The following is a 14,235-nucleotide window of genomic DNA, read 5'->3' as shown; positions in this document are numbered from 1 at the left end:
CTGGACTCCTCCCCAGCATGATATCAGCTCTGTTCTCCCATGATGCATGGTTTCCAGGGACAGTTCCCGGCTGGGAGGTTGGCCCCACCCTGCATGGGTCTAATTCTGGGATTCACTTACCCACAAATATAAACCATGGGCTCCAATACAAAATTTATCATTGATAAAGTTGATATTTGGATCTCATTTGTCTGATTTCTTCTTGCCTATCCCTTAATTACTCGGAACTCTGTAAGGAATGAGGGGTGTCCCTTATTATATATCCTCTTGAACCCCCAAACTATTAACTCATTGAGTTCTAACAGGAATTTCATTAGAAAAATACTCTTCTCCTCCTAGATGAAGAAACTGGGCTGTCCCCATTTGGCCTCTGCCTGGAAGAACAATAAATATTTGCTCTTGGTTCAGGATCAGATGAATTTAAAACATGTGAGAGTGTTTGCAAACTGTTAAAGCTATGCAAACAGAAGGCCAGAGGGGTTGTGGCTCTGGCTTTGACACTCAGTGACTGCAGAGCCCTGATCAAGCACCTTCCAACTTCCTGTTCCTTTCTTAGTAAAGTGAGGGGTCTGACTGGCTGCTTCTTGTAGCTCATTCCTGCTCTAACGTTCTGTGACTGTGAGTCAATGGTGACTAGCCATTGACTGTTTCCCCTGGCTTCGTCTGCGTCATTGAGGACTTTTGGATGCTGACTTTTCCCCTAATTGAGCTAGTCCCAGTCCCTGGGGGACACCAGATGCTTGAAACTCCCCCTTGTTTAATGGGCTCTGCCTTCTGAGGTTTGTGGCTCTGTTGCCCTTGGTTGCCACAGCAACACAACACACCCACACTTCCCTTTCCGAGAGTGATAACCACTGACCTGCTGTCAGACTCTAGTTGCCGGGGCTCCCGGGCCGAGCCACTCTGCAGCTTTTCCTTGCTTCCTCATAAGAACCAGCTGACAGGGGAAGAACCCTCCCAGTCATTCTTCGGCAGTTAAGGGGGCTGAAGTGAAATCATGCAGATACTTTCCCAGAAAAAGGGCACATTTCCATCAGGTCAGCATTAGGAAGAAAAATCTCAAGAGATCCAGGCTCAGTATTAACAGCCTGATACAGAACAGTGAGCTCGGCCATTGCAAAGCCTGTCCTTTGATTGATATCATGAACTCTAGTTTCGTTACCAGGTTACAGGGTCAATGGAGACCTTCACTATGAGAAGTTTCATCTGATTCTGAAACTTGGTGGTTTAACACCGGAACAAAGCAAAATAGCAAAGAACAGGAAGTGGAAAAAAACTGTTTGCCTAGTGGAAACTCCCTTTTGTTCACCTGCATTCTTCCAAAACAGCAGTCAAATTAGCCCAGATACCTACCCTTCTGGGGGGGGGGGGATCCCTAGATGGTGCATAACCCAGAAAGACATTGCTGATGAATTTGATGCCCCAGTTCTTCTAAAGAGCATTCTAAAGGCATCATGGGGAAGGAACTTGAGGGTGTGTCTCCCTGCCTCCATAACAATTTAGCTCACTCTCTCATTTTCTGAAGAAAAACAGCAGTGGGATCAGGAACTAAGCACAGAGCAGGGCCACATTTTGAACCGGTGCAAGGGACATCTTCACATACACATGCTGGGACAGCTCCTCTGTGGGGAGGAACAGAGATGTATGTGGACTTTGGCCAAGAAGGACAAGCGGAAAAAGACAAGTACAGGTTTTGAAAGCGCAAAAGGGTGGGCATGTCAGTGTGTACCGGCGGGAAAAGGGCCAGCAGTCAGGATAAGAAAGACTCCTCTATCTTTCTGCCCCTTGCCCTTTCAAGACCTACCCCGCCCACAACCAACAGACACTTCCTCACTTAGGGGTGTGTGTGTGTGTGTGTGTGTGTGTGTGTGTGTGTGTGTGTGGGCAGGGGGAGGGTGGCTGTGGCTCTACCTGGTGTTGTTCCCAGAATGGAAAATGTGAGTGTTGGAAACCTATCAAAGGTCTTGGATTGTTCAGAAACCTTTACACCTCTCATCACCAGACTGCAGGGCCTTTCAAGGCATCTGGAAACTTTGGAACAATAGATTTGTTCCCCCTGCCTGTCTGTTTGCATGGTTTTCAAAAAAAGGTACATGGGTCCCCAGCTAGCTATGCTCCAGACCAATCACCATCCTATCAACTTCCTTCAAGTTCATTCTTACAAGCTAAAGCCAGAGCCAGTTAGAGCTCAAGCTGAGATTAGAACAATACTCTTGGGACACTGAGACTAGAATTAAGGGAGTGAGGTACTCGTCCCAGCACAAAATTTAAGGGGGTGCTGACACCTCAGTAAACAAGATATATAATATTTTAATGCAATCTTTAATGTTTTTGATATTTTGTCTATTGTGAATTATTTTGCATTTAAAAATATTGATTTTTAAAATGATTACATCAAAATTGCTTACCTTGATTACTGGGCTTCTGGTGTCCCCTTAGAGTTTGCATCCGAGGTGAGTGCCTTGATCGCTTCACCCTATTCCCAGCCCTGCTGAGAAATGGTGTTGGTCACAAACGTTCAGAAATAGGAAACAGGAAAAAGGCCTCAGATGATCAATCAGGCGGTGAGGGTCCTCCAGAAGGTGGGGAAAGTATGGCCATGTCTCCTGCAGCCTAGGTATTGATATTTGGGCACAGAAGTGAGAAAAATCAGCCTTTCACAGGCTCCAGATACTTAACAATTCTGCCAGGAATGCAACGGGAAAGCTGCCTCCAAGAACCCCAGTCCAGCTGCCCTGACATCTCCCACAGGAAGGCCAGGGCAAGCATTAGCAGCAAGCAGTTGCCTACCTGGTATCCTCTTAGAAGGGTTGCAAAGGATCCTTTTCCCTAAGGATCACAGCTGGGTATGCCGTCAGTAGAGTGGTCAATCCTTTGGCTCTTAAGGTCATTTTGGTTTTAAAGAAACTTCCATTAAAATATAACCATCTCTGTGGGAAACCATTATCAGCAGAGATCTTAGCAGAGACCTACCTATTCATGTATTCATTCAATGAACATTAACTGAGCATCACACACCAGACAAGAGTAGGATGGTCCGTGCCTAGTCTAATGGGAGTAACAGATAGAAATGTCAATTTAGTGTCCTAAGGTCAGGATAGAGGCCAGGGCAGGATGGTGGAAGAGGCACTCATTCAATTCAGATCTCTTTCCAAATGGGACTGCAACTGAGGAAGAGCAGGACTCAGGGTAGGTTCCTGCCCGTGATTACTAGAAATAGGTAAAAAAAAGACAGAGAGCTCTTAAAAAGGAGAGAGCTCTTAAAATACTCATCACTTGTTTCTCACGTTTGCCTGGGCCAACGCAGGACTAGAGGAGAGAGCCAGCAATTGGTCTTGATTCAAGGAGGTCATTCTCATGTGTGCCATTCTCATGGAATACAATGTAGGGCTCAGTGGCATTGGGTGGACTTGGGAGGGTTCTGTCTTGGCATAGAGAAGAGCATATCTGAGAGGAGGGTGAGTTAGCCCCTGAAGATTTGTGGCTGTGCATCTCAGGGGCCTGTGCCCATGGAATCCTGACCCTGGCAGGGGTGGAGTGGGATGAGAAGCCCAGATGGCCCCCACCTCTTGGATTTCTGCCCTGTGCTGGCCTGACACTGTGGGAGTCTGTTTGGCTTTGTGGCTCTGACCCAGCACCTCCTGTGAGAAGGGCTGTGACCCCAGGCAGGCAGTCTCCCGGGGAGCGGGGAGCCTGGAGCTGGGAGTGAAGCCACTTGTGCTGTCTTTGATGTGCTTCCCAAGGGAGGTGACTGAGAGCTAATCATTGATGTAGCAGCCTGGGAAATGACAAGAATGGGGAGCACAGGAATGTTTCTGGATCCTGAGACCTCTCTCTTTTTAAATGATTAACACACATTTATGCAACACTTTTAAATATATCATCTTATTCCTTTTTCATGACAACTCTGTTACAAGAGGTTCCATTATTACCATTTTCCAGCTGAGGAAATTGAGTCCTGAGAGGTGACATAACTTGTGGATAACACAGTTGGTAAATGGACAAGTTAGGGCCTTGACTATGGTATCTGTGCGTCTTTCCCTGTGTCACTTAGGCCCTGTAATCCCAGGAGATTCTGTCTCAGGCCAGATACTGGAGCCCTCCTTTCCGTCTCCTCCTCAGTTTTCATGTACAGCCCAGAGCGAGTATTTCTACCTAAGAATGCATCTCAAATCTGCTTGTTTTTCTCTGTCTCTCTGTCACCATCCTAGTCCAAGCCTTCTGTAGCACTCACTTCCCTATAGATTTCTCTGCTGCCATGCTTGTACTTCTTAGATTTTTTTCTCTTCTTACCAGCTGTGTGTCCTTGGGCAAGTTTCTTCACTTCCCAGGTCCTGAGTGTTATCTCTGTAAAACAGAAATAAGAATAGCGGCTCCCCAAGTTTGTGCACAGGATGAGGCCCGATGCTGTATTCAGAGCAGTGCCATCCAAGAGAAATTTAAATGCAAGATGCATGTGTAATTTAAACTAGTCACCATAATAAAAAAGATTTTTTAAAAAAGGAAGTGAAATTAGTTTTAATAATATAATCTGTTCAACACAACATATACAAATAGTATCTGTTTAACATGTAAGCAATATGTAAAAAAATATTAATGAGACATTTTATATTCCTTTTGTCATACTAAGTTTTCCAAGTCCAGTGTGTATTTTACAATTACTATGTTTCTTAGTTCGGACTAGCACATTTCAGGGGTCCAGTAACTCTGGATGGCAGTGGCTGCGGCCCTGGGCAGTGTAGGTTTAGAACGCTCACACGAAGGCCTGGTGCAGGGGTGTTCACTACTGCAGTGATGTTGTTCCAGGGCCCTGGGCCCAGGCAGTGATTCCTCCTGGGCTCATTGCACATTCATACGCTCATGCTTTTCCAGCCTACTGCCTTCACCACAGGAAGTTATGGGGCTGACTCCAGGGATGCAGGAGATCTGGCCTTCCTTTCCCACCAGCAGCCAGCCTTAATGTAGAGCCCATGATGCCTTAGCTTTTCTGCCTGCTAATGGGGAGCCCTTACACTTAGCTAACCTAATTATCTAAAATCAATCTTAATATAATTAGCACATCTGTTTGGGTAGGGAAGTTTCAGGAAATGCCCCTTTGAGTCAGGAGGACAGGCATTTCCACAAACCGGGCTCCGTTGCCGAGGAGGAAGGAGGAGGCACCAGTGGAAGGTGATAATTAGGGAGGGGTCTCCAGGGGAGAGCAAGGCGTCTCTGAAGGTCCTTCCATTTCTTTCATTTCTAAAGAGTTTGTCTGAGAACATCTGGAGCCTGGGAGGAGGGTCTGCCTTTCAATGGGGGTTTCCTGCCCCCCATCTCTTCACACTCCCCACCCCCTACTGCCACCCTCCCCCACCCTAATGTAGAAGCAAAACACTGTCTTCAAAGAGCTATGTCAGAATGACCAACTGCTGACCCTCCCCTGGCGTGGGGGTGGGGCGACCAGCCACTTTGGCTCAGCTGCTGGCTCAGGCTGATCTCACCGTGGCACTGCATCTCCAAAACTTTGCTTTACCTTCCACATGTCTCAGGAATCCAGCTGTACTGCTGGGGCTGCCCTAACAAAGCCCCCCAAATTAGGTGGCTTAGAACAACAGAACATTACTGTCTCACAGTCTGGAGTCAGAAATCAAGGTATCCGTGGGGTTGGTTCCTTCTAAGAGCTGTGAGGGGAAGATCTACTCCAAGCCTCTCTCCTAGCTTCTGGTAGCCTCCAGAGACCCTTGGCTTGTAAATGATGTTCTTCCTTGTGTCTTCACATTGTTTTCCCTCTATGCATATCTGTCTGGGTCCACATGTCCCTTTTTATAAGGACCTCAGTCAAATTAGATTAGGGTCTACCCTAGCGACCTCATTTAATTTGATTATCTTGGAAAAGACTCTATCTCCAAATAAGGTCACATTCTGAGCTATGGAAGGTTAGGACTTAAACATGTGAATTTTTTTTTTTTTGGAGGGGGGCACAATTCAACCCATCACACCAGCCGAAGCTTCCTAGGCAAGTTGTAGGCATCTGCTCTCAAGCCTGGATTCAGGAGGTGGGTCAGCCTCTGAGCCTTCCAGGGCCGGTGCCCATGGCTTCAAGAGTGCAGTGTATGGATGGAGCTACCAGGGTAATTACCCATAATTACCAAGCCCAGCTCACTGAAACTCAGAATTTCCTGGGGCTGCAGGCACTACAATGACCAACAAAACTCAGCCTCCGCCCTTCAGGAAATGTAATCCAATAGGAGAAATAAAACATTAACTAGATAATAAAATGTAGGGCAGTACAAGGTACAAAGAATAGAGCCATAGAAGAGGGAATGCTTTCTTGTGGTTGAGAGATAAGTGAAAGATTCATAGAGGTTCACTTTGGTCATTCTGATCCCAGAGGTAAGGATGAGAAAGACTAGGAATTCCAGGGAAGACTGAATCGCTAGGATGAGAAAAGGGTGGGAGAACAGGACAAAGCCTAATTGTGGTGGGCTTTTCCTGCCAGGCCATGGGGACCCATGGAGAATTTTCTAGCAGAAAGACAACACAATGCAAATAATCTATTAGAGACATTAACCTGGTAGGTAAGAGTGGGCTGGGAGGAGTTAAGGAGGTGGAGTGGGGAGGTGAGGACAGAAAGGAGACTGGGGCAGTTGTTCAAATGTGAGGAAAAAGCCTGAGTTAGGGCAGTTGCTATTGAAATGGAAAGGAAAGGATGGGAGTGAGAAAGTGTTTGGGAAGAAAGAGCCATGGAATTTGACAACAGTTTAGCTGTGAGAGAAGAGGAAAAGACAATACAAAGATGGTTTCAGGTTTTCAAGTCTGGGCACTTTGGAGAGGGTGGGTACTATTAAGAGAAGAGAACTGGGAAGTCAGGATTGTGGCTGTTCTATTCCTGGCACTCCCTGCCAGAGGGGAGAGGCTGGGTCCTCCCCTTCCTCCTGCCTCCCTTTAATTTCTAACAGCGGGACTGACCTCCCCTGACCCCTAGTTCATTTCTTTTTTCCTCAGAAGCTCATTTAAGGCACACTGTTGCCTTAAGGATGTTCTTGGTATCACAATGAGGAAATTAGAAAAGGGAGAGACCTTAAAGCAATATCATAGAGACTACGAAAAAGGAAGAGATTGCAATGGTGTAAAATATATATCTGACAACATAATCTCAGCTCAAAGCTGGTTTAACACACATAGGAAGCCTCTGACAATGGCATCCCTCCTTTTGGGGCAAAATATTGGGATGTTGGAAAAGTCATGATGCATTTATTTTTTTTTAAGATTTTATTGGGGAATTGGAGGAGGGGAACAGCACTGGGGAATCGGGAGAAGGGGAACAGACAAGTTGCTGTTGTTTTTTGTTCTTCATTCTAGTTGTGGAGGATGTTGCTTTACTGGCCCAAGCTGGCACCATCATTGCACTTTTCCCGGGTGAGGCAGATCAGTCGCTGGCCTCTGGACTGGCTGCTCACGGCAGCTGCTGGCTGCTCACGCTGGCTGCCGTTTACACACGGTAGCTTATGGCAGCCCACTGCAGCAGGTAGCTGCAGGCTACACCGTTGCTGGCGACCCACGGCAGCCCAGTCCCAGGTCAAGCTGCCATTCACCATCTTAGCTGCAGAGGGCAGTGTCACTGGCCTTCATATGTGGGATCTGAACTGGGGCCCTCTGGCATCCCAAGCCAGTTCTTAACCAACGTGCCACTCAGCCAGCCCCATGATGCATTTTTGCAACAAAAAACATAGAAAAAATACGTCATGATTTTTCCGACAACCCAATAGATAATTGCATTTAGTCCATAGGTCCTGGCTTCTAACATTCTGAAACGCAAAAGATACAGCTTTTGTCTCCTTGTGAAATCTTCTCATCTCCTAAGTGCAAAGACTGGAGCATGTGTGTGTGTGTGTGTGTGTGTGTGTGTGTGTGTGTGTGTGTATTCCCTACTTGGCATCTCTTCTTCCCTAACCTTCTCAGGCCTCTCTCACTGCAGGAACATTTCAACCCTCTTGCTAACAAGTTCCAGGACTCTTGTCTAATCAGGCAGAAACTCTAATGTGGGCAGGGAGATGCCACCAGTGTAATTGGGAGGTCACCATCCACTAACAAAACACAATATGCTAGAAACAAGATCTAGCTAAAGCCACCTTCTTTGTGATCTGTTATCTCCAAGGACTAAGAGGGGGAACCCCAAATAAAAGATGATACTCTGGTCCCTGCAACATACGTTGCGGGACAGGGCTCACACAGGAAAACATCTGAAAATATCCTGAGATCCACTGTGAAGGAGCACAGTGTAGAAATGTAGAGCAGTTAGGTTAGAGTGGGACAGTGAGGGATGGGGGTGACAGGGTTGAGAACTATAAAAAGCTAGAATATCGCCTCCTTCAGTCTCATTGTCTGCCACTTTGTAAAACAATTTAAATTTCATCAGGAATGATCCAAATGCACAGCATTGGGGGATTGGCTTAAACCATTATCTTTTATCTATATAATGAAACATACTGCAGCCATTAAAAGGCAGTGGTGGAAGTGGCTCTATAGATATGAAAAGATGTTCATGACCTAATGTTGAGGATATTTACAGTAGTATCTAGTTTCTTGTGTGTGAAAAGCATATATATATATATATATATATATATATATATATATATATATATACTAAATTTTGAAAGTGGTTATGTCCTAGTTGTATTATGGGTGACTTTTCTCTTTTCTTTTTATTTTTCTGTTCTTTATTCAATAAAAATATTTTACTTGTGAAATTTTAAAATGAATAATTTTTTAAAATTGAGGTAATATTGGTTAATTATATGTTTCATGTGTACAACATTATAATTTGATATCTGTATACACTATAGCTTGCTCACCATCAAAAGTCTAGTTTTCACTTGTCACCATATGTATAGGGGAATGCAAATCAAAACTACAATGAGATATCACACTACAAGTGTTAGAATGGCTATTATCAAAAAGGCATGAAATAACAAGTGAATAAAATTATTTAACAAGAACATATGGGGCTGGCCGAGTGGTGCATTGGTTAAGAGTTGGCTTGGGAGTGCCAGCTCTGAGCAGCAGAGCACTGGTTTGGATCCCACATGAGGGCCAGTGACGCTGCGCCCTCTACAGCTAAGATGGTGAACAACAGCTCGACCTGGAGCTGGGCTGCTGTGAGTCGCCGGCAATGGCGTAGGATGCAGTGGACTGCAGTGGGCTGCCATGAGCTACCGTGAGTGACTGGCAGCCAGCGTGAGCGGCCATGAGTCACCATGAGCGGCTGTCCAATGGCCGGCAACCGATCTGCCTCAACCGGGAAGAGCGCAATGATCACAATACCAGCATGGCCCAGTGAAGGGACGTCCTCCACAACTAGACTGAAGAACAAAAAGACAGCAACTTGTCTGTTCCCCTCCCCAAATTCCCCAAAAAAAATCTTAAAAAAAAAAAAAAAGCATATGCTCTCAGGCGTCCAGTCAAGGAAGCAAAGTAGGTAAAAATTGTACTTGCTTGCCCCCAAGACTACATTAAAATTACAACTAAACTACAGAACAACAATCATTAAGAACCATGTGAAGATTAGATGAACAGAAGTCCTATAACTAAGGACATACAGAAGAAGCCACATCCAGGCTGGTAGGAGAGGTGGAGATGTGGAATAGGCTGGTCCCATACCGACATGTGGTGGTTAAAACTTGGGAGAGAGATCCTGGCTGTGGAGGTCCAACCTAAAGAGCAAGGGGTCCCACTCCCACACTGGGCTTCCCAACCCAGGGTTTCCGTACTGGAAAGAGAAGTCCCCATTACTTCTGGCTGTGAAAACCAGTGGAGATCATGGCTGAGTGACACAGAAAGCTGCTGGAGTCCCAGACATTCATCTTAAAGGGTACATGAACAGACTTACTCACTGACAGATTCACTCACTCTGAATCATTCACTCCAGTGGTGGGGCAGCAGCTGGAAAGGCGCCAGAGACTTACAGGGAGGAACTGAATTTTCTGGCTTCAGAGTGGGAATTGGGGGCTGGGCAGTTTTCTTTCAGACTAAAGTGCTGAGAGAATCCATTGTTCCTTTGTTGAAACCTCCCCCAACTCAGCCTACATTCATAGGCAAGCATCAAATCTGAGTCTCCATCAACCTAGCTAACACTGTTCCTCCCACACTGGTGATTCCCTGAGACCCCACCACCCAACTTTCAGGGCCATGCAAGCTGCTTCAAGAGGCTTTTCCATACAAATAGCCTGTCTTAGCTTATGCTGCAGACTTTCCTAAAATCTCTCAAAGGTTCACAACCCCCCCCCCCACACACACACACAAAGTAGCATTTGGCCTCAGTGTTCCCTATGCCTCTTGCTAAGCAGACCCAGGCCCAGCACTAGCAGCACCAGTGTCAATTTGAAGCTTAGCTTCTTGTAGGCACCTCCAAGCTCAGCATAAGTAGCAACCATCTGCAGATCACTTTGGCTCATACCAAATGACCCCAGGCAGCAGCTGACCTTGGTCTGCATCAAAGCCCCCTCCCAAGGGGCCCAGAATTAACACAACTGGTGGACAGCTTCATACCACCCCAGAGGACTACCCTACCACCTCCACAAATGATACACCCAAAGGGTAGACTCAGTAGGCACCAGAGTCCCACTAACGCGAATCCTGCTCTGTAGGGTCAACCCTGAACAACAGCTCCTCCATTGTAGTCACCAGCCATCCTCACAACCAATCAGTCTGAAGGTCAACCCCTCCCACTGACATGCACAGAGCAACCTAGGCTCAACTACAACAAGAGGGCACACAGAGTTCTCACAAGGGACACATGCTTGGAGCACTGGCTCAGGTTACCAGGGAGACTGCACCACTGGGCCTCACAAGACACCTATTACATAAGGCCACTTTACCAAGACCTGGAGACATAGCAGCCAAAATGGGGAGACAAAGAAACATGTCCCAAATGAAAGAACAGAACAAAGCTCCAGAGAAAGAACTGAACAAAATAGAGACAAGAAATCTACCAGATGCAGAGTTTAAAACACTGACTATAAGGTTACTCAATGATCTCAGTGAGAACTTTAACAAAGAGATAGCAACATAAAAATGTAGATTAAAACCATAAAATAGAACCAGTCAGAAATGAAGAATACAATAACTGAAAGGAAGAATACATTAGAGGGAAGCAACAGTAGATTAGATGAAGCAAAGGATCAAATCAGTGATTTGCAAGATAAGGTAGCAGAAAACACCCATCAGAACAGCAAAAAGAAACAAGAATAATAAAAAATGAGGATAGTTTAAGGGGTCTTTTGGTCAATGTTAAATGTACCAACATTTGCTTCATATGGGGTACCAGAAGCAGAAGAGAGAGATCAAGGGATTGAGAACCTATATGAAGAAATAATGATGGAAAAGTTCCCTAACCTGGTAAAGGAATTAGATATATATGCTGCCAGTAATGGAGTCCAGATGATGATTTTGATGGAGAAATCGCGTGGATAAAAGCTGCCAGAGCACATCCAAAGGCAAAGTTAGTTTTGTGGGTTGCCACTGATGATTCCAAAGCAGTCTGTTGTCTCAGTGTTAAATTTGGTGCCACACTCAAAACCAGCAGGCTGCTTTTGACAAGCAAAGAGCTAAATATTGATGTCATTGTTGTGAGCTTTCACGTGGGAAGTGGCTGTACTGAGACCTTCGTGCAGGCCATCTCTGATGCCCACTTTGACATGTCTTTGACATGGGAGCTGAGGCTATTTTCAACATCTATCTGCTTGATATTGGTGGTTGCTTTCCTGGATCTGAGGATGTGAATCTCTTAAATTTGAAGAGATTGCTGGTATAATCAACCCAGCACTGGACAAATATTTCCTGTCAGACTTGGGAGTGACACTCATAGTGGAGCCAGGCAGATATTATGTTGCATTAGCTTTCACACTTCCAGGTAATATCATTGCCAAAAAACTCATATTGAAGGAACAAACAGACTCTGATGATGAAAATGATTTGAGTGAAAAAACCTTTATGTATTATGTGGATGATGGAGTATACAGATCTTTTAATTGCATCCTCTATGATCATGCATACATGAGCTCCTTCTATAGAAGATGCCCAAACCAGATGAGAAGTGTTATTCATCTAGAATGTGGGGACAAACGTGATGGCCTCCATCTCATTGTTGAGCACTGTGGCTTGCCTGAGATGCACATGGGTGACTGGATGCTTTTGGAAAATATGAATGCTTACACCATTGCTTCCACTTCTACTTTCAATGGATTCCAGAGGCTGACCGTTTACTATGTGATGTCAGGGCTGACATGGCAACTGATGAAGCAAATCCAGAACCATGACTTTCCACCTGAAGTGGAGGAGCAGGTGTGAGCACTCTGCCTGTGTTTCATGCCTGGGAGTGTGGGATGAAATGCCACCGAGCAGCCTGTGCTTCACCTAGTATTAATGTGTAGATGCCATTCTTGTAGCTGTTACTGTGAGTTTGGCTTGAATTAAGAGATTTAGGGGGCCAATTTAACTTAATTGCTGCTCATTTTGAAATGTCTTTGTAAGGAGGGTTAGCACAGATGGAACAATATGGAAGACTAGAAGATGGGGTCACACTTATCTGTGTTCCTATGGAAACTATTTGAATATTTGTTTCATATGGATTTGTATTCACTTTTCAAATACGCTACTAAAGAGTGCCCTTCAGCTGCTGAGCAAGCATTTGTAGCTTGTACATTAGCAAAATAGGCCAGAAGCTTAGTGTTGTGACCTGTTTTGTTTTTTTTTTAAATTTTTTTTTTTAGCTGAGCCATCCTGCCACCTGTTGGTAGCTCAGTGGCAACTCAGCTCAGGACGGGAATCAAACTGCTGTTGCTCAGAGCTCACACTCTTGAGCAAGCTCTTAACCAACTGAGCTACTCGGCCAGCCCCCTGTGACCTGTTTTAAAAATAAAGTATCTTGAAACAAAATCTAGGGATGCAGCAAAAGTGGAACTAAGAAGAACGATTGTAACAATACAGGCCTACCTCAAGAAGCAAGACAAATTTTAAATAAGTAATCTAGTCTTACAACTAAAGGAACTAGAAAAAGAAGAAGAAATGAAGCCCAAAGTCAGTAGAAGGAAGGAAATAATAAAAATCAGAATGGAAATAAATGAAATAGAGACTAAAAAAGACAATAGAGAAGATCAGTGAAACTAAGAATTGGTTCTTTCAAAATATAAACAGGGCCGGCCGAGTGGCGTGTTGGTTAAGAACTGGCTTGGGATGCCAGAGGGCCCCAGTTTGGATCCCACATATGAGGGCCAGTGACACTGCCCTTTACAGCTAAGACGCTGAACAACAGCTCAACCTGGAGCTGGGCTGCTGTGGGTTTCCGGCGACAGCGTAGTCTGCAGTCTCCTGCTGCAGTGGGCTGCCATAAGCTACGGTGTGTAGCCGGCAGCCAGCGTGAGCAGCCAGCAGCCGCTGTGAGTGGCCGTCCAGAAGCCGGCGACTGATCTGTCTCACCCGGGAAGAGCGCAATGATGGTGCCAGCTTGGGCCAGTGAAGCAACATCCTCCACAACTAGACTGAAGAACAAGACAACAGCAACTTGTCTGTTCCCCTCCCCCCAATTCCCCAATAAAATCTAAAAAAAAAAAAAAGATAAACAAAGTTGACAAAAGTCTATCGAGACTCTAAAAGAAAAAAAGAGAGAAACCTCAAATAATTAAAATTAGAAATGAAAGAGAAGTTACAATGGATACCACAGAAATGCAAAGGCTCATAAGAGACTATCATAAATAGCTACATGCCAACAACTTAGAAAATCTAGAAAAAAATGGATAAATTTTTAGATTCATATAATTTTCTATTAATCATGAAGAAGTAGAAAATCTGAACAGACTAATCACTAATAAGGAGATTGAAACAGTCATCAAAATCCTTTCAAGGGACAAAGTCCAGGACCAAGCAGCTTCACTTGTGAATTCTACCAAATATTCAAAGAAGATTCAATACCTACTTTTTTTAAAAAAAGATTTTATTGGGGAACTGGGGGAGGGGAACAGCGTTGGGGAATCGGGGAAGGGAAACAGACAAGATGCTGTCCTTTTGTTCTTCAGTCTAGTTGTGGAGGATACCGCTTCACTGGCCCATGTTGGTATCATCATTGTGCTCTTCCCAGGTGAGGCAGTTGCTCACAGGCCATTGGATGGCCACTCACGATGGCTCACAAAAGCTCACAAAAGCTCACACCAGCTTCCAGCCAGCCCCACTGCAGCCTATGCTATCGTCAGTGACTCATGG

The 14,235-nt window shown here is 45.1% G+C and overlaps 1 pseudogene; it reads left to right on the top strand.

Moving 5' to 3' along the window:
- The first annotated feature begins 9,643 nt into the window (after nucleotides 1-9,643).
- LOC109392048 (ornithine decarboxylase pseudogene) lies at nucleotides 9,644-12,410 on the top strand (annotated as a pseudogene).
- Nucleotides 12,411-14,235: the final 1,825 nt, after the last annotated feature.

This window comes from Hipposideros armiger, unplaced genomic scaffold (assembly GCF_001890085.2).
Source record: "Hipposideros armiger isolate ML-2016 unplaced genomic scaffold, ASM189008v1 scaffold_312, whole genome shotgun sequence".
Lineage (NCBI taxonomy): Eukaryota > Metazoa > Chordata > Mammalia > Chiroptera > Hipposideridae > Hipposideros > Hipposideros armiger.
The sequence above is the reverse complement of the archived record's forward strand: the minus strand, read 5'-3'. Positions and strand labels throughout refer to the sequence as shown.